We start from the raw sequence: 18553 nt of genomic DNA, 5'->3' as shown, positions 1-18553 counted from the left end.
CTCCTTTCCAGGTGCCTCCTCAGAAGCAGACACATTACTTCGTGCCTTCGGCACAGATGTGCAGAGTAGATAGATCATTTGGTATATGAGAAAAAAGAATAGAGATGCTGAACACCCCCTCTACCTTCTATATTTATTTTTCTTTTAGAATTTTAGGATCATACTTTTTGGTTCAAAACAGTATAAAGTTGTTAAAACCAAGAGAATGTGGTCCCAATCAAAAAGAAGTCTTGGTGCAGAAAAGTAAGTACCCAGTCACAGGGTTCTTACTTTCTCGTGGGTTGCACAGATGTGCTGTTTTATGTCTCTCTGACACCAACTTATTCTTGTCTTTGAGCATATGTTTATATGTAAAATCAAAACCTGGATATTGAAGGAATATATTCCTTCTGTGGAATATTGACCCTGATTCTCTATGATGTCTTGTAGGACAACCCAGGGCTTCACTTGGTAGATTTTAACCAATCAGTTTAAAATTTGATCATTAACTTCTCATCTCCATTCTCCATTGCCAAAGTCTTTGTCAAAACTACAAATTTGTTGCTAAAAGGTTGTGCTTGCCATTCTCATCATGGAGTTTCTCCTTAGGCCTGGATTTCTTTGAATGAATGAGTGAGTGAATGAGAGGGTGAGTGAATAAACACAGGGTACCTATTATGTGCCAAGCGTTGTGCTAGGTACTTTCAAGTATTAGAACATTTTGTGATTCCAGTGGCATTTTCTGTATAAGAGTTGTTCATACCATTTTAAGTGTTTTCCAGTATGATTCATGTTACAAAATCCTTAATTTTGTATTTCATTTAAATTAAATAAGGAAAGAAATGGTTTATAATATATTTTAAACAATGTGTTACTATATAATACTAACAGCTATAATTGTAGTTAATAACTAAAGTCTCTTGGAAAATGTCAAAGAAATACTTGATTTCTGATGCAACTTTAACTAAAATATCTACTTTAGAAATAAAAACATTCTTATTTTGCTATTATCACTTTAATTACATAATTAAAAGTTAATGTTTTATAGAAAAGCTGGTTATTTTATATTCAAAAATTTTGTCACATAATTCATGGGTAAAATTTGCAGTTGTGAATTGTTCATGCTCTGCTATCGTTCCTAGTAATGGTCCCATGCTGTTAAATATAAAGAAAAATATACTGAAATATTTCTGAGTTGCTAATAACAGTTCCTAGTAATGGTATCTTGAGTTCTTATTTTTCTTTAGGTTTCCTTACCCTCAAATTGGCTAGCTCATATCTTATCCACTCTTTACGTAGATACATACATAAATACAGTTGTACGCAGAGATTTTTAATACTGTCTCTGTCTGCTAATTAACAAACATGGTTGTTAACGCGTTTTGGCTGCACAAATTCTAAGCAGAATATTTGAGGAACAAAATATGATCTGGAGATATTTTAATGTACTTACTTGGTTCAGGAACATTGGTGAAGATGGTTTTCTGTTCCTTCAGCTCAATCAGATCACACTCTTTGTGATCTATAACGGATCAGCAAGCTTCCTCCAGAGGGCTAGATGATAAATATTTTAGGCTTTGTGAGCCATGCAGTCTCTATCTTTACTAATCAGTTCTGCTGTTGAACTGTGAAAACAAGTATAGACAATATATAAAGGAAGGGCTGTGGCTGTGTTCCAATAAAACTTTATTTACAAAAACATGGAGGGCTAGATTTGGCCCATGGATCATAGTTGTTAACCCTTGATCCCAATTTAAATTTGTATAAGACCCTATAATCTTTGATATGCATCTTTTATCTGTGTTTTGAGTACATAATTCATTTTTAAAGCAAAAAAAAAATGTGTGTATGTACGATTGTATGTATCTGTGTAACCTAAAGCTATATATTTTGTTGTCTTGAAAACAGCTATACTCTACTGGAGTCTGTTCAGGTTTCAATATGGTACAACTGTCTTGAAAGAGGCATTTTTTTGTTCATGAGATATGCTATCAGCCCTTAGCCTTGCCTTGTCATTTAATGCCACAATTCCAGAGTCTCTGTGTAAAAGGAAGGGTCTCTGTGGTGTCATAATATTATATTTGCTCCAAGTTCTGCCTGCTCATTGACCTTTGGACCAACGACTCTGGATTGCTGAAGCTGCAAAAATTCCTCCACTTGAATACTCGTAGAGCCCTATGACAAGAATATGATAGAATTTTGACCTTTGTGCTAAAGAAACCAATCTCTTGGAAAAATTTTAAGCAGCAGGAAAAATGGGTTATGTGCCTCAGTTGCCATTTGGCAACCACTATTACTTTTTTAGAGTGCAGAAAGGTTCTGCCCTTGTTACCTCTACAACAGCCTAAATCTGAGGAGTGCAGAGAAAAGATGTATCCAAAAGAAGAGTTCCCCTTCCTCTTCTTGCACTTGCCTCAAATTCTTTTCAAGTCAATAGCATTATTTCAGAATGTCAGTGTGCATCATATTTAAATTAAAGCATCCTCAGCCTTAGCCTTTCAACTGTTTAACAACTAATCCATTTTAAACTTTGAGCACAGCAGAACTCATGAAATTACACGACACCATATTGCTAGTATGTATGTATGTACATTGCAGTGCACCAATCATCCTGATAATAGCTTTTTCACGAAGAAGTTTATCAAATATTTCACTGTATTTGGAAATTCTAGAGGAGGGGAAGCCTGTACTCAGAGTGATAGGGGAGCACATGTTATAAATGAGCTACCTTTCTAGGTCCAGCATACTATACAGATGGCTTCAGCTCAGTGTGAACGTTAAGTGTGAGTACACAAACACACCCACATACATACATGTTAATATGCAGAGGATTTTAAACAATTTGAATGCTACAGAATTCTACTGCAAATTGCATACCAGAAAACTCCATGGAGATAAGCTCAGCTCTTCTTGGGAAAAGTTATTTTTTAGAAAACATAGAAATTAGTTTTTGTTTGGATTAACTGAATAAAGCATCTCCAATTTTAATACTGGATTTGGAAGTTGAAATGCCGTTCCTCAATCTTACTGGTCTCATTCAGTAGTATAACTTTTCCCTAAACTAATAAGAGGGGCAAGTATAACCTCCTAAATCGGTACCCACTGGCCACTCCTGAACTGATTTCCAGTTATGTCCTCCATATGTAATTTTTATAAATTAAAGGTAGTATTGTATATTAAAGATTAAATAAAGATGTTCTTTAAGTGAAAAGTCTGTTTAGCCTTCATTTATACCCAGGATAACAATACAGTTCAATCTTCTTATTTTCAGAACAACTTTGGCTTTTACAGTAACTGGTAATCTTCAGTCTCCCACATTCAGAGAGTATTTCTTTTGGTTCAGCTAATCTTCACATTCCTTGATGTTATAGAAAGATGAAGAGATTACTTAAAGGGTAATTTTCATGCCATCTGATTTTAAGAAAACAAACTATAGGCCTGTGTGACAATCTTATAGTATGACTGTGCCTGTTTTCTCTAAGACCTAGTCTAGTCCAACCTCTGAGACCGTCAAGCTTAAAAATTGCCTTGGGACTTCCCTGGTAGCACAGTGGATAGGACTCCGCACTCCCAATGCAGGGGACCCAGGTTCTACCCCTGGTCAGGGAACTAGATCCCACTAGATCTTAATTGTGCATGCCGCAATTAAGAGTTCGCATGCTGCAACTAAGGAGCCTGAGTGCTGCAAATAAAACCCGGTGCAACCAAATAAATAATAAGTAAATAAATATTTTTAAAAATTGCCTTAATCACTGGATCTCATTCTGCCACATTAAAATCTGACCTGACCCTAAGAATTCTTAAGTGATTCTTGAGCAAAAATAGGCCTAAGGGACTTGAGGAATAGGATCAGCTAAACTATAGGTAGTGGTTTAATCTATTGATACTGTAAAGCACAGGATATTTAAAACTCTGTACCCATGGAGCGTCAAATAGGGTAGTAGTAAAGCCCAAAATAACAACCAATTTACATCATTGAGGTCTACTTCTTCCTGGCACAGTAGATTTTAACTTGATCAAAATTTTAAACTAGGAAATTTAAATTATAGATGTATCAAAATTAATTATGGACTTATCTTTTCAGAAACAACTAAAACAGGACCAGGTAAAAGAATAAGATCTCTGAGTGACTATAATGTGATAAAATCTGGGCCTCTGTCTGCCAGTTATCTGAAATTTTCGTCATTATTTTATTGGGTTACAAAACACTGTCAACATGCAAATAGCAATCATGTTAGGAGTATGGGTTCATAGAAACAGTAAATTGGTGATTGCCAGGGCCTGGTGGGTGGGGAAGATGGGGAGATGTTGGTCAAAGGGTACAAATTTCCATTTGTAAGATAAACAAGTTCTAGGGATGTAATGTGCAGCATGATGGCTCTAGTTAACACTATCGTATACTAGAAAGTTGCTAAGAGAGTAGGTATTAAATGTTCTCACCATACACACTCCAAAAAACGTATGTGAGGTGATGAATGTGTTAACTAACCTTATTGTAATCATTGTACAATACATACATATATCAAATCATATACACCTTCAATTTACATCATGTTATGCCAATTGTATCTCAGTAAGACTGTAAAAAAAAAAAAAAAGATTGCGGGTTCAGATGGTGAGAGACCTTGTTAGCTGACCTAACAAATTTCTTAATTTTTTTTGTGATAAAATATAACTTAAAATTTGCTATTTTAACCATATTTGTGTACAACCCAGTGGCATTAATAATTACATTAGAGCTTCCCTGGTGGCACAGTGGTTGAGAGTCCGCCTGCCGATGCAGGGGATACGGGTTCGTGCCCCAGTCCGGGAAGATCCCACATGCCGCGGAGCGGCTGGGCCCGTGAGCCATGGCCGCTGAGCCTGTGCGTCCGGCGCCTGTGCTCCGCAACGGGAGAGGCCACAACAGTGAGAGGCCCGTGTACCGTAAAAAAAAAAAAAAATTACATTAACAATGTTGTGCAACCATCATCACTATCTATTTCCAAAACTTTTTCATCACTGCAAACAATCTCTGTAACCATTAAGCAATAATTCTCCATTCTCTCCTTCCCTCAAGAAAATTTCAATTTCTTAACCCGAAGAAAATCTTAATTTTTTGTCTGTAAAAGGAAGATAATACCGAGTTTTTAGGAGAACTAAATATGAAAAAATCCATGTACTGGACTGAAATAAGCTCACAAACAGCAAATAGTTGCTGTTTTTTAATTATTTTCATTAGCAGCAGATTGGAGTAAAAATTCCGAAAGAAATAGAAAAGAATTAGTAAAGAGGGGAAAGTCAGTAAAGAACCAAGAAAATTATGTAGTTCTAACTCCTTGTTTTATATGTAAGGAAATTGAAACAAAAGGGCATAAAGTGAAGGCATTAGATGATTTCTAAAGTGGTTTTGCAGTTTCATCTTTCATGATTTCATGAAGTGTTTCATGCAGTTTTGTTATTGTTATTAGTGACATGCAAATATATTAATATATATGAACTAATCAGTTTAAAAACTGTACAGTAGAAGTTACTTTTTGTTAAAACACATACACAACACCAACAAATAAATACACTGAAAGTTAACAGCAATTATCTTTCTTTGGCAAGGATATAAGAGAATTACTTTTTGCCATTTGCTTTTTAAAATTAACTTTATTGAGGTATGATTTACATAAAATAAAACTTTCCCATTGTAAGTGGGAATATCGGTGATGTTTAGTGAGCTTATAGTGCTACATAACCCTCCCACAATCCACAAAGATCCTGCATGCCCATTGGCAGATGGTTTCTGTTCCTGTCCTGGCCCTTGGCAACCACTAATCTGCCTTTTGTCTTATAGATTTGCCTTTTCTGGACATTTCATATAAATGGCATCCTATGTATACAGTCTTTTGCATCTGGCTTCTCTAACCTAACATAGGGTTTTCAAGCTGTATCTGTGCTGTAGCAAGTATCAAGAGTATGTTCCTTTTTATTGCTGAAAATATTTCATTTCTATGGATATACCATATTTTGTTTATCTATTCATCAATTAATAGACATTTTGGTTTCCACTTTTTGGCTGTTGTGAACAATGCTGTTGTGAACCTTTCATACAAGTCTTTGTGTTGACATATGTTTTCATTTCTCTTGTGTATGTACCTACCTAAAGGTTGGAAATGCTGGATAATATGACAAAGTTATGTGTAACTTTTAAAGAAATTTCCATGCTGTCTTTCAAAGTGACTGATTTTACATACACACCAGCAATGTATAAGGGTTAGAGTACCAGTTTCTCCACATCCCCACCAACATTTATTACTGTCTTTTCTATAGCCATTCTAGTGGGTGTGAAGTTGTATCTGAATACGGCTTTCATCTGCATTTCCCTAATGACTGGTGATGTTGAGTCTATGCTATTAGCTGTGCATATGTCTTTGGTAAAATGTCTATTCAAATATTTTGCCCATTAAAAAAAAGTGGACTGTCTTACTGAGTTGTAAGAGTTCTTTATATATTCTGTATTTATTTTCTCTAAGATTGTGGGTTTGTCGTCTTACAATATTTTTTAATGCTCTATTTTGAGTGCAAAATACTCTGATTTTGATAAAGTATAATTTAACAATATTTTCTTTTATGGATTTTCCTTTTTTGGCCTAATCCAAGGTCACAAAGACCTTAGACTTATGTTTTCTTCTAAAAGTTTTATAGTTTTAGCTCTTACATTTAGGTGTATGATTCATTTTGAATTAATTTCTCATGTATGACAAATGTCTAAAGTCATTTTTGCATGTAGGTATCTAATTATCCCAGTACTATTAATATTTGTTGAAAAGGCTGTCCTTTCCCTATCAAATTGCTTTGGCACATTTGCAAAATATCAACTGATCATAAATGTAAGGTTTTATTTCTGGATTCTTAATTTTGTTCCTTGATCTATGTCTTTCCTTATGCCAATACCACATTATGTTGATTACTGTTGCTCTAGAGCAATGGTTCTCAATAAAGGGATAATTTTGCCCTGCATCCCCCAATGTCTGAAGACATGTTTGATTGTCATGACCTGGGGGGGTGGGGTGGGGGGATGGTGCTATTGGCATCTAGTGGATGGAGGTCACGGACAAGAGACAGTATTTATTAGCTACATTTTTTTCCCCTGAAAATAGGTCACTCTCCTGTTTCTTTGCATATCTTATATTTTTTTTAATTGAAAACTGGACATTTTAGGTAATATTGTAGCAACTCTGGATTCTGATCTGATCTCCTCCACCCAGGGAGGTGGTGATTGTTGCTACTGCCATTTTTCTGTTTTTTTGTTTAGTGATTTCCCTGGACTAATTCTATAGAGATCACCTTCCCTGGGGTGTATGACCACTGATATCTCTGCTCAGTGTTGTATGTTTTAAATCTTATTTATATTTTTAAATACGTCTTCCTAGGAGTAAGCCCTGCCTCAGCATAGCTTAGTGATCAGCCAGTGATTTGTCAGAAGTTGTGCTCAAATATCTTTAGCCAGTAAGGGCTTCCACCCTTTGCCAGTGGATCTGTGTGTAGGTGGTGGAACACATTCAAACTGTGTGCATCTTACAAGTTCCTGTAGCTTTTACTTTACCTTGGGCCCTCACTAGTGATAACTGCCTGGGTCCGAGGCCTCACATTCAGCCAGGAATGTATACAGATAGCTAGGGCTCTCTCTAGTCTCCCCTGAATATATATTCTGCCTTGCTCTTGCTTGCAGCCTTCCAAACCACCAGGGACATGTGGCAAGGTGCACCATGTTTGTGTCATTCCATGGACCTATCTCCCTGTTAAATTTCTGGCCAGTCTGCCAACTGTTGCTGGTCCCAACCAGAACCAAAACCTCAGGCTAGCTACATTGATCTTTCCAGTTCTTTTGCAACTGAGATTGCTATTTCTAACAATGCCCAGGAGAATGGAATTTTTCTGCACTCGCTCCCCTCCAGCTTGTCCTGCCTGGGAGAACTGCCATGCTGATGGAGCTGGAAAGACATGGGAGCAGCCCTAGGCTGAAATACTGCAGACACACTGTTCTTACCCAAAGGTCAGTAATTTTTCTTGAATAAATGCTTCTGATTTCTTGTATGCTTTTGCTCAATTTCTAGAAAGATCATCTATGTTATTCCTTTGGGGAAAGAGATTTGCTCCTCACTCTGCCATTTGCCATTCCAGGAATAAGTAGAAGATGGATGGATGGATGGATGGATATTTTTATTGACATTCTTTGTAAATGCCTCTAGAAATTTTAGCTTTAAAGCCTTGCTCTTCCCACCTGAAAGGACTTTATACACTTCTATCAAAATTCTACTCATTTTTTTGTGTTCTCACGCAATGAAATTTTACAGAACCTTCCCTGACTTCCCTAACTTCCCTAACTTCGAGCGATTTATTCCATTGTACATCCATTGTTCTTATTCTTAACTTTCTTATGATTTATCACATACTACCTTACATTTATGTGTGAACATGCCTTTATGTCCCCTACTAGCTTGTCAGACGTTTAAGGACATAGTATGGTAGTCATCTTTTAACCCACTTAACAACTTATATATCTGTCAAATAAGCACCCATTTCTCAGATCTCAGTACTCTCCACCAGATCAGGCTACTCCATTTAAGGGTCCATTTCTCTTGATTTGGAGTTTTCTTGCAGCCAAACTTTATCAAAGCCTATACACTAAGAAAAGTCTAAACATTAGAAAAGGGATATGTCATGTATTGTGTCCTTTTTATGCAAATGTGGGAAATACACAGTGCAGCTGGTGCACAGAATATCAGAAGGGCCTAGTGGGAGGAACAGGGATCTTCAACTTAGTCAGGAGTCCAAAATTGTAGTCTATTATCTTCCTCTGAATGATTGTAGGGCCTTAGTCAAGTTATTCAACTTCTCTGGACCTCCGTGTATTTTCTATAAAATGAGGAACATGGACTAGAAAATTTGCATGTGATTCATGAGATAATTAATATGGTTATTATATAGCACACACATTTATTGAACTTTTACCTGCTGTTTCCAGAAGCTCTAGTAAGCTTCAAGTATACAGAAATCAAAATAAAATCTCCATCCCCAAACAGGGATTGGCCTGCTTAATATTGTGACAAATGCTCTAAGAGAGGAATGCACTCCATATTATAGGGGCAGAGTAGGAGGAGCATCTCATCAAGCTTAGGGTAGGTTTGGGAGGGGAGAAGATAATCAAGAAAGATTCTTCAAGAACCAGACATTCGAATTGAATTTCACAAGGAAGTAGAGTTTGAAAGTAAGGGAGAATGAGCTATTTGATAAGGCAGAGATACCTGAAGAAGGAAGGGATATGAGATCCAAAGCACAGGTAGGAAGACTAGCCTTGAACTTGAGAAAGTACACCCATTTCACTGAGACCCATAAAACAGTCCTCTCATGCAGTCCTTTTCAGGCCCTGAGATCACATTGTCCATGAGCCAGAGTGGGCCAACAGGGGCACCCACCAAGATCCCAGGAGTGGCTCTCCCTTCTGAAAGTCTAGTTTCAGTCATCCACCAATATCAAGGAGCCCATGAGATACACAGAATGAATGTTATTTAGGGAGAGGTTAAGGGAGTCCCCTGGAAATATCTTTCAAAAATACTCATCAAAACTTTGGATGACTCCAAAACAAATTAGCATGGGCACAGTATTTTGAAACAGTTCAGCAGTAAGTAGCCAGAAATGTATGCCACCACAGGGTGCTAATCTCAAAACTTTTTCTTTTTAATCTTCAGCTATTTGAAGCCTGGGAGGCTTGAGATGCAGTGAAACCTCTTGCTTAAGTTTTTCAAAACACCCTGACGTTGATTAACGGACAGATGCCACAGCTCTTGGCTGCTCAGGAAAGCCTGTTACTAAGAAATTGCTGGGACCTACAGCAGCCTCAGCACAGGGTTCCGCCCATCCCTCGGCTCATGCCCCACCGAAACCAAGTCAGTAATGAAATGTTTGCCAAACAGAAGACAAATATTGCCTAAAAAAGACTTTTCCATTTCTTTCCTAATATGACCTCCCTTCCTTTAAAGGCTTTGAACTAATAGGTAAGACTTATTAGAAGATGAAAAACATCTCATACCAGAAGATAGACCTAGAAAAATTCTAATTTGAAACATACGAAAGATTTTAGCTCACATAGACAATCGATATGTTGTGAAATAGTGCATTTAATGACACTTTATAAGTCAAATTCAAATTGCTCGCAGTTATTTATACAACCCTGCTTAAGTCCTTTTGGAATTATTTTTTCTTTAAACATTTATTGAACATCTATGTGTCAAGAATCGTGCAAGCCACTGAAGATACAGAGCCAACTTTGACACTTAACTTGTGGATCTGCTGGGCTAGAAGAAGATAGATTGGCAAGCCAAAAATTATGTTTTCCAGTAAAGGTGTGTACCAAATGCTCCCAGAGTTTAGAAAAGAGAAACTGCTGCTGGTGGGGAGGCAGGAGGATGTGACAGCAACACAATTACTGATAACCAGCCCTGATCAAGTCTTCCCCGTCTGTGAAGCAGGGTAAGTGAGTTTCCTAAGCAAAGACTAGGTTTGAGGGCTGGGTTTGTACTTTTTGGAGCAGGCAGAGCTACTTGGTGGTGAAGAAAGAGTGCCGAGGAACCAAACCATCCTCACTCGAGCTTTCAGAGAGGAAGCATCTGACTGAACTTTGGGGAATGAGAAGTTTGTTGGACGTGGTAGGAGTCCAGTTGCAAGACTCAAGGGAAATTCATTCTAGGAAAAGGAATATGATCTTCAATATGATCATATTTAAGATGCTGAGGCAAGGTGGGATTACAGTTTAGAGCAACCAGTCCTTCCAGGCAGAGCTGCATGACATGTTTGCATGAGCTGGGGGGAGTAGAAGGGGAGGGGACCCAAGAAGTGACAGGGGCCCAGTCACCTGAGACCTTGTGTCTGCTGTCGAGAGTTTGGCTTTTACGCTGAGTGAGATAGAAGCCCCTGGAAGACTGAGCAAGGCGCAATGTGATCAGCTCTGTGCTTGTAAAGGGTCCTCTGGCTTCTGTGTGGAGAACAGATTGTTGCGGGACAGTTTAGAGGCTACCAAAATAATCTAAGTGAGGAATGGTGGTGACTCAGACCAGTGGCGAGGACGGTGATTGGGTCTATAATTTGAAGGTAAAGCTGACGTGATCTGTTCGTGGGTGGGGGTGAATGTGAAAGAGAGAAAGGGCAAGGTTGACTGCAGAGTTTCCTGACCTGAGCACCCGGCAGAATGGAGTTACCACTTACAGAATGGGAATGATTAATATTTAGGAGGGGTGAAATTAGAAATTTGTTCTTGAACATATGAATTTTGCAATTCCTATTAGGGCAAAGCTGCAGAAAGCTCGAGGCACAGGCTTGGAGACTGGGTGGGAACCAGGGACTCAGGAAGCCAGGACACAGAAACCCCTGGGCAGGAGGCCACTGTCAGACACAGCCTCCATCGTGGGACTATCGCAGACCTGTTCTTAGTGGCCCCTTGCTTTGCAGCCTCATGTGAGGTTGGAAGTTTGTGTTTGGTGAACAGTGGAGAAGGGTCCAATTGCTTACTCTGGCTGGCAGGGGCAAGGAGCTTTCTGCCCATCGAGAATCATGTAGTAAGGGATTCCCTAAAATTTGGAAGTTCTAAGTGCTGGCAAGAAACAACAACAGAAAAGACAGATATTCTATAATGTCAAACACTAGGGATTCAAATCCCAGATCTGGTGCATATTCACTTGGTGACCACGAGCCACAAATCCAACATGTCTAAGTCTCAATCTTCTCATCTGAAAAATGGGGTAATACATACCTCTCACAGGGTGGTTGGGAGGATTAAATAGCTTGTCCCACATGGCACAACTAGGCCAGACCAGCTGAGGCTCAGACCAGCCTTGCTTCCTGAACAGCAGTCCTGCTGGATGGGAGCCCAGACCAAGGAGTCAGGACTTCACTCACAGACCCACCACTTGGCTCCAGCCTTGCTCAACAACTCCCAGTCTACCGACGCTTTTATAGGTAGAGGGTGGTTGCCGTACATCCTGTGATGACTATAAATCCCTCTATAATTCAGGCTCTCCTCATTCAGATTAACAATAATGCCCTTGTATCCCAAGCCCCTCTAAAATGTCAGGCACCCTGCTAATCTCATTGCAAACATCATCTCATATAATCCTCCTAACAGCATGAGGTAGGTACTATGATCACTCCCACTTTCAGATGAAGAAACAGCCTCAGAGAGGCTAAGTAGCTTCCCCATGGTCATTTGAAATGAGAGCGTATACTCCTAACCGCTAGCCATACCACCTCTGACACGGGCTGATGGAGTCCACCTGCGGGCCCAGCGCTGGCCACTTTAGCTTAAGCATGAAGCCAACCTTCCCTGAGAGCCCACTGGAAAAGGTAGAGGGATCCTGCAGTTCCCTTCAGAGCTGGGTGGGCCCCTTCTTCCCCATCTTGGTCCAAGCGTGCTGCCAGGCCTGGGTGAGTCTAGCTGGAGCACTGGGTTGCCCACGGGGATCTGCACCTAACAGATCTCAGAAGCCTGGCCAGCCTCCGCCCTCAAGGGCTCATTGGGGTGCCCTGTGGCCCTGAGATTCCTCCCTGCTCGGGCTGTGGCTTACAGGAGCTGTGCTGCCCAGGGTGCAGTCCCTGAAGAGCTCAGGAATGAGGAGAGGACTAGGCACAGCTGGAAGCTTCCCATGCTTGTCAAAGATACTCTTTTTTTTTTTTTTTCGGTACGCGGGCCTCTCGCTGCTGCGGCCCCTCCCGCTGCGGAGCACAGGCTCCGGACGCGCAGGCTCAGCGGCCACGGCTCACGGGCCCAGCCGCTCCGCGGCATGTGGGATCTTCCCGGACCGGGGCACGAACCCACGTCCCCTGAATGGGCAGGCGGACTCTCAACCACTGCGCCACCAGGGAAGCCCAAAGATACTCTCTTGAAGAGGGCACCCGTGTGTGACGCAGTGTGTGCCATTGCCTTTGGGCATTCAGGGCCCAGCACACTTCAGACCAAATACTGGGAAACACAGCCCTGTTTGTGGAGGACAGGAGGGAAGCAACTCACACCTGGCTCCAGCGGAGATGGCACGTTCCATTTGAGCCCTTTCATGAAACGAGCAGCACAAAATGAAGCATCCTGAGGGTTGGGTGTTTTTCCACTTGGCAAACATCTATGATTTATAGGGCAGATGTTACTCGTCGCTCACTCTAGTCCTTTCCTTCTTCCTCCACCCACACTCACTGTCAGCCCAGCTCAGGCTGAGGGCCTAGATAAGCTGTGCACACTCAGCTCACAAGGCCTTGCCCCCTTGGTGGAGGAACCAAAGGAGACCGCATGGAGAGGAGAACGCCCGACTTCACCCAGAGCCTGCCCCTATGCTCCTAGGTCAGAAAAATTTCTTAAAAAGTAAGAACAGAGAGGCAGGGTCCTCCTTGGCCCCTCCAGGACCCAGGAGATGCCAGAAGGGACCTCGGTTGACATGCTTCCTGGTTTCCCAGCAATATCAGGAGAGCAGAGGATGCAAAGGGCAAAACCACCCAGCACACGTTAGCCGCAGAGTGAGCTTCCCATAGCTTTCTCCTTGGGCTTGAGAACCACCAGCCTCCTCCTAAAATAAACTAGAATTTTTTTTTTAAATCTAGCTTTAATGGGTCCTAGATACTGTCCTTGAAGATAATTTGAAAATTAGGAAACCAAAAAAGGAAAGAAAATGGGAGAGGGAGGAGGCTCTTTTAAAAATTCATTCATGCAACTTTTGTTTATTTACAAAGCACATTCAGGAATCATTAGTGCCAAGTTACTGGAGTGTTTACAAAGATTAGGTATGTTTAGTCCCTACCCTTAAGGACCTATCACTATATTGTCATTTCAACTTTGCTCTCAGGTTGCTTTGAATCAGGAAAATTGCCCTGGAAAGGGCTTCATTCCATCTAGGCTTTTTGTCAGTAAAATTTAAATCTGGGTTTTTAGGCAAAAGTGACTTAGCTAACAATTAGGCTAAAGACATTTTTAATTAGAGTTAGCTGAGTCAATATGGGTTTAATTCAACTGAGCAAGCATTGGGTGAGCATCCGTTATATGGCAGGTACTAGGCTAGGCACAAGGGGTGTGGAGGTGAATAAGATACAGTCTCTGTTCTCAAGAAGGTCACAGTCTAAATATATCTGAACTACGAGGTGAATTACATGCCATAAAAAGGCATGGCATGCTGTGGGCAGAGAGAGTAAAACCATGTGGCTGGAAATTCTGAACAAGTTGGCCTTAGACAGTTAAAACAGCCCTCCTCAATTCTGCACCCTCTTCTATCTGTCCTATCCTCTTTTTCTCTTCCCAGCCAAGTGCATTCATGTAATCATTCATCCAGAGATTCACCAAATATTTATGTCCCAGGCACCATTCTAGACCAGGGATGCAGCAATGAGTAACACAGATCAAGGCCTAACAATTTGCGTACATTCCAGTAGGGAAGGGATGGGTAACAGATACCAACAAGTGAATAAATAAATATATCATCATGTCAGTGATGATGAGTGTTGTAAATTAAAACAGGGTGGAGGAGACAAATAGTACAAATGGGGAAGGCATGTGTATTCCATCTCAAATACAGTGTTAGAGAAGGCTTTTCTGAGGTGGGGACTTTTGAGCAAAGACCTGAATGAAGTGGCAGACAAGCCTGGGAGCTCTGGGGGAGGAGTACTCCAGGCGGAGGGAAGGGCAGAGGTAGAAACATGTTTGAGTGCCAGGTGGCAGGAGCATCATGAATGAGCAGAACAATAGCAAGGGAATGAGGATGGAGACGAGGCAAGCGGGGACCAGGTCTGGAAGGGCCACACCAGGAGTTGGGATCATGTTCTAAGGGTGATGGGAAGCCACGGAGGATTTGGATAGGGACTCAGATGATCGGATTTGTGTTTTTAAGAAATGCTTATGACTGTGGGGTTGAGAATAAACTGTAGAATGTCAAGAGGGGAAGCCAGGAGGACTTGTGAAATCTTTTCAATTTGAGAAACAAAAATAGAGTTGACCTTTCTGATATAGGGAAATAGCAAGAGGAGTAATGCTGGGGCGGGGGACTTCCGGGCCTTAAGTTTGGACGTGGCAAGTGTAAAATGCTGTTAGATAGCTGAGTGGAGATACAGAGAAGGCAGTTGGGATACTTGGATCTGAACTTCAGGGAGCAGGATAAATAAAAAGAAATCCATGTCTAGACATACTGTAGTGAAATGACAAAACATCCAAGATGGGGAGAAGACCTTGAAAGCAGCCAGAAAGAGAAGACAGATCACTTGAAAAGGACAGTTAGAATGACGCTAGCTTCTCAGCAGAACAATAGAAGCCAGAAGTTGGACCATGAAGGGTTGAGTGAAAATAGCTGTCAACTCGGATTTGTGTACTTCTCGAAAAGTGTTGTTCAAGAATAAGGGCAAATTATATATAGGAAACAAAATTGAGAGCGTTTACCACCAGGAGAACTATTCTGAAGAATACAATTCAAGGAAGAAAATGATGTCAACAGGATGGTATGATGTACAAGGCAAAATGGGAAGCAAATAAATGGTAACTATATCAATAAACTCAAAAATGTCTTTGCTGAGTTAAAAAATCTTCTAAACAGCACTATGTGAGTTCAGAGAGGGAGGAAGAGAGCTGAATTCTAGGAGAGGAAGGAAGATGTAGTTCAACCTTAAGACTTTAGGTTAAATATGTATGGTAAACTTTGAAGGTAACCACTGAAAGACCAGAAATAGCACACAAACATTCCAAATGTGTAAAGAGAGAGAAAAAAAGAAACAAAGGAAATAACTTGATGAATTTTTTTAAAGGCAAAAATGGAGAAAAACAGAAATTGTCAGGTTAAAATAAAACCGTGATAGGCTATTAATGCCAGGCAAGACTAAATGATAAGGACATGGAAAAGTTAAGTGCCCCCACTGAGGGGTTTAACATTAGAGAGTGACTCATCAGACTTGTGCTTTAGAAAGATGAGACTGCCTGGACCATGGAGTGTGGACTAAGGGACGAGACAGGAAGCAGGAATAACCATTAGGAAGCTTCACCATCATCTAGGCTGGGAATGATGAGTGCCCAAGCTGAGGCTCTGGCAGCGACAGCAGGGATAGGCAGGGTGAGCGGGGGAGATGAAAAAGACACGTCAGTTATCCTAAGATAAAGCCCCAAATGGCCATGCCCTTAAAGTCAGAATGACAGCCTCGGGCCTCTGATCTCAAACAGGGACACATAAGCCCTTGTGCCGAAACCAGACCTGAATTCTGAGCTCAGCGTCAAGGCCTCCGGAACTGTGAGCAGCTGACCCTTCTTCACTTACAAGTGACATCGTTAGTGCTCTAAGCAGCCTGGGCCTTCTAATCCTGCTGTTGAGGGAGGAGGTTGTCAAATTGTCACATTGAAACCCTGTCTCTGGAATTGTCATTTGAGACTCTGCTCTGTGAAAAACTAGAAAAACACTGGAGGAAAGAGAAACACACACACACACACACACACACACACACACACAGTATCTTAGAACTACCAGCTCTAATGTTATCGCAGTAAGATTTCCTCTCTCTCGAACAAAGCTTGGATGATATCAAAAACCCTGCTCTCACAAGTCCTTCACACTTCACCATGTGAGGAGATCTTGTTATTTTATTAGGCTGGACGCGTTATTATTTCTCACATTTCCTCTTACTGGTGAGGAGACACCAACCTAGAAATTGATGTGGCTCGTCCAGGATCACTCAATGGTCAGTGGCAAAGCTGAGAATGGAAACCAGCTTGTCTGGTGTGGAGCCAACTTTTTCTGCTGTCAGGTGTGAGAGCTTGTTTTTGTGGTGAGAGGGAGCAGTGGAAGGGAAACTGGGCAACTCCAGACGATATTTCCACCCAGCCCCACCCACTAGTCTTTCTTCTTTGGTTTGTGAGTTTTTCCAACAAAGAAGGAAAATTTTTAGATAAATATAAAACCTGGCATTTAGGTTTTAACAGATTTCTCAGTTCAAGAGGCAGAAGGCAATTCCTGCGGGGTGGGGGGCACAACATCCAACTAATAGCAGTTCCTGAGAGAGGAAATAGAGGAGAAAAATCATCAAAGAAATAACGATAATTTCTTCAAACTAAAAAACATGAACTTATGCATTGAAAGGATTCTGAGTGCCCATCACAAAAGATGAAAATAGACTAGATATGTGAAACTGTGACGTTTCTGAACACTGTGAACAAAGAAAAAATCTGAAGAGCTTCTAAAGAGGGTCAGTTGGATAGAAGTCAGATAAAAAGGATCAGAAACAGAATAGGTTTAGATTTCTCAGTAGTAACCCCGGAAGCAAGAACATATAGAACATTACTTTCAATATTCTGTGGGAAAATTATTTCCAACCCAGAATTTTATATTTGGTCAAACTATCAAGCAAGAGGCTAAAATAAAGACATTTTCCGACAAGCAAGGTCTTAAAAATTCACCACCTAGTAACAGATGCTGAAGAATAGCAAGCTAAAATTGGTAATTGGCTGAAGCCAAAAATCCCCATTATTGAATGAACTTCTGAGACACATGACTAAACCAGAAATTTTATTTTTAGAGTCGACTTAGTAATATAATTTTATTATTAAACGTTTTAGAGGTCAAGTTTTAAAGTTTTGTATTATAAAATGCAGGAATGATATTTTGTCAGCACATCAAGATGCTAGATTACTCCTATGATCATTATGTATGTCATACAAACAGATGCTCACTTTCAACTGAGGTTTCTTAGAAGAGCAGCTGTTTTTATTGTCTCCTCTCCAGCACAAGGTACCCCTGATGGTAATGATGCTCCCAGCATATTAATCTTTTCTTTTCTCTGTTGTAACTAAGGTGCTGCTTATTTCAAGTCCTACTTGAAAATCTGGTTGCTGATGAAGATGTCATTTGATTGAAGCAGTCCTGCAAACTGAAGTTTTGCACTGTTGGGATATTTTCATAAGGAAACTTCAGATTTTTGTTCTCACTTAAATTTGTATTTCTTTAAACCTGGGATAATTAAGTATGGAAATGAAGTAACATAACTGGGTTTCAGAATCTTCTACAAATTTTCATCTGGGGAATTCCCTGGCAGTCCAGTGGTTAGGACTCGATGCTCTCACTGCCAGAGCCCAGGGTTTGATCCCTGGTCAGGGAACTAAGATCCCACAAGCTGTGTGACGTGGCCAAAACATAAAAAATAATAATAAAATAAAGGTAAACAAAGATGATGGAGTTTTGAAGTTGTTAAAAATTTTTTTCATCTGGATCTAAGATTTTATTGCATGCATACCAATTTCAGCATCTTTCCTAGAGAAGGATGAAAAGAGGATTTCAACAGATAGAATTTAAGAAAAGGCTGCCCTCTCAAAGTCCATTATTTTGGTTATTTCCTGGCAGATTCCAGCAAATGAATTATTTCTTTGCAACTAACCTTTGGGTATTAGCAAATCCCACCAACTTAGTATTATTACCTGACACACAATATTAAGTCATTTAAAAAAGTCAAGTCTTTTTTGTGTGTGTGGTATGCGGGCCTCTCACTGTTGTGGCCTCTCCCTTTGCGGAGCACAGGCTCCGGACGCGCAGGCTCAGCGGCCATTGCTCAC

The sequence above is a fragment of the Physeter macrocephalus genome, chromosome 4 (assembly GCF_002837175.3).
Source record: "Physeter macrocephalus isolate SW-GA chromosome 4, ASM283717v5, whole genome shotgun sequence".
In the NCBI taxonomy this organism is placed as follows: domain Eukaryota; kingdom Metazoa; phylum Chordata; class Mammalia; order Artiodactyla; family Physeteridae; genus Physeter; species Physeter macrocephalus.
Note: the sequence above shows the minus strand (reverse complement) of the source record.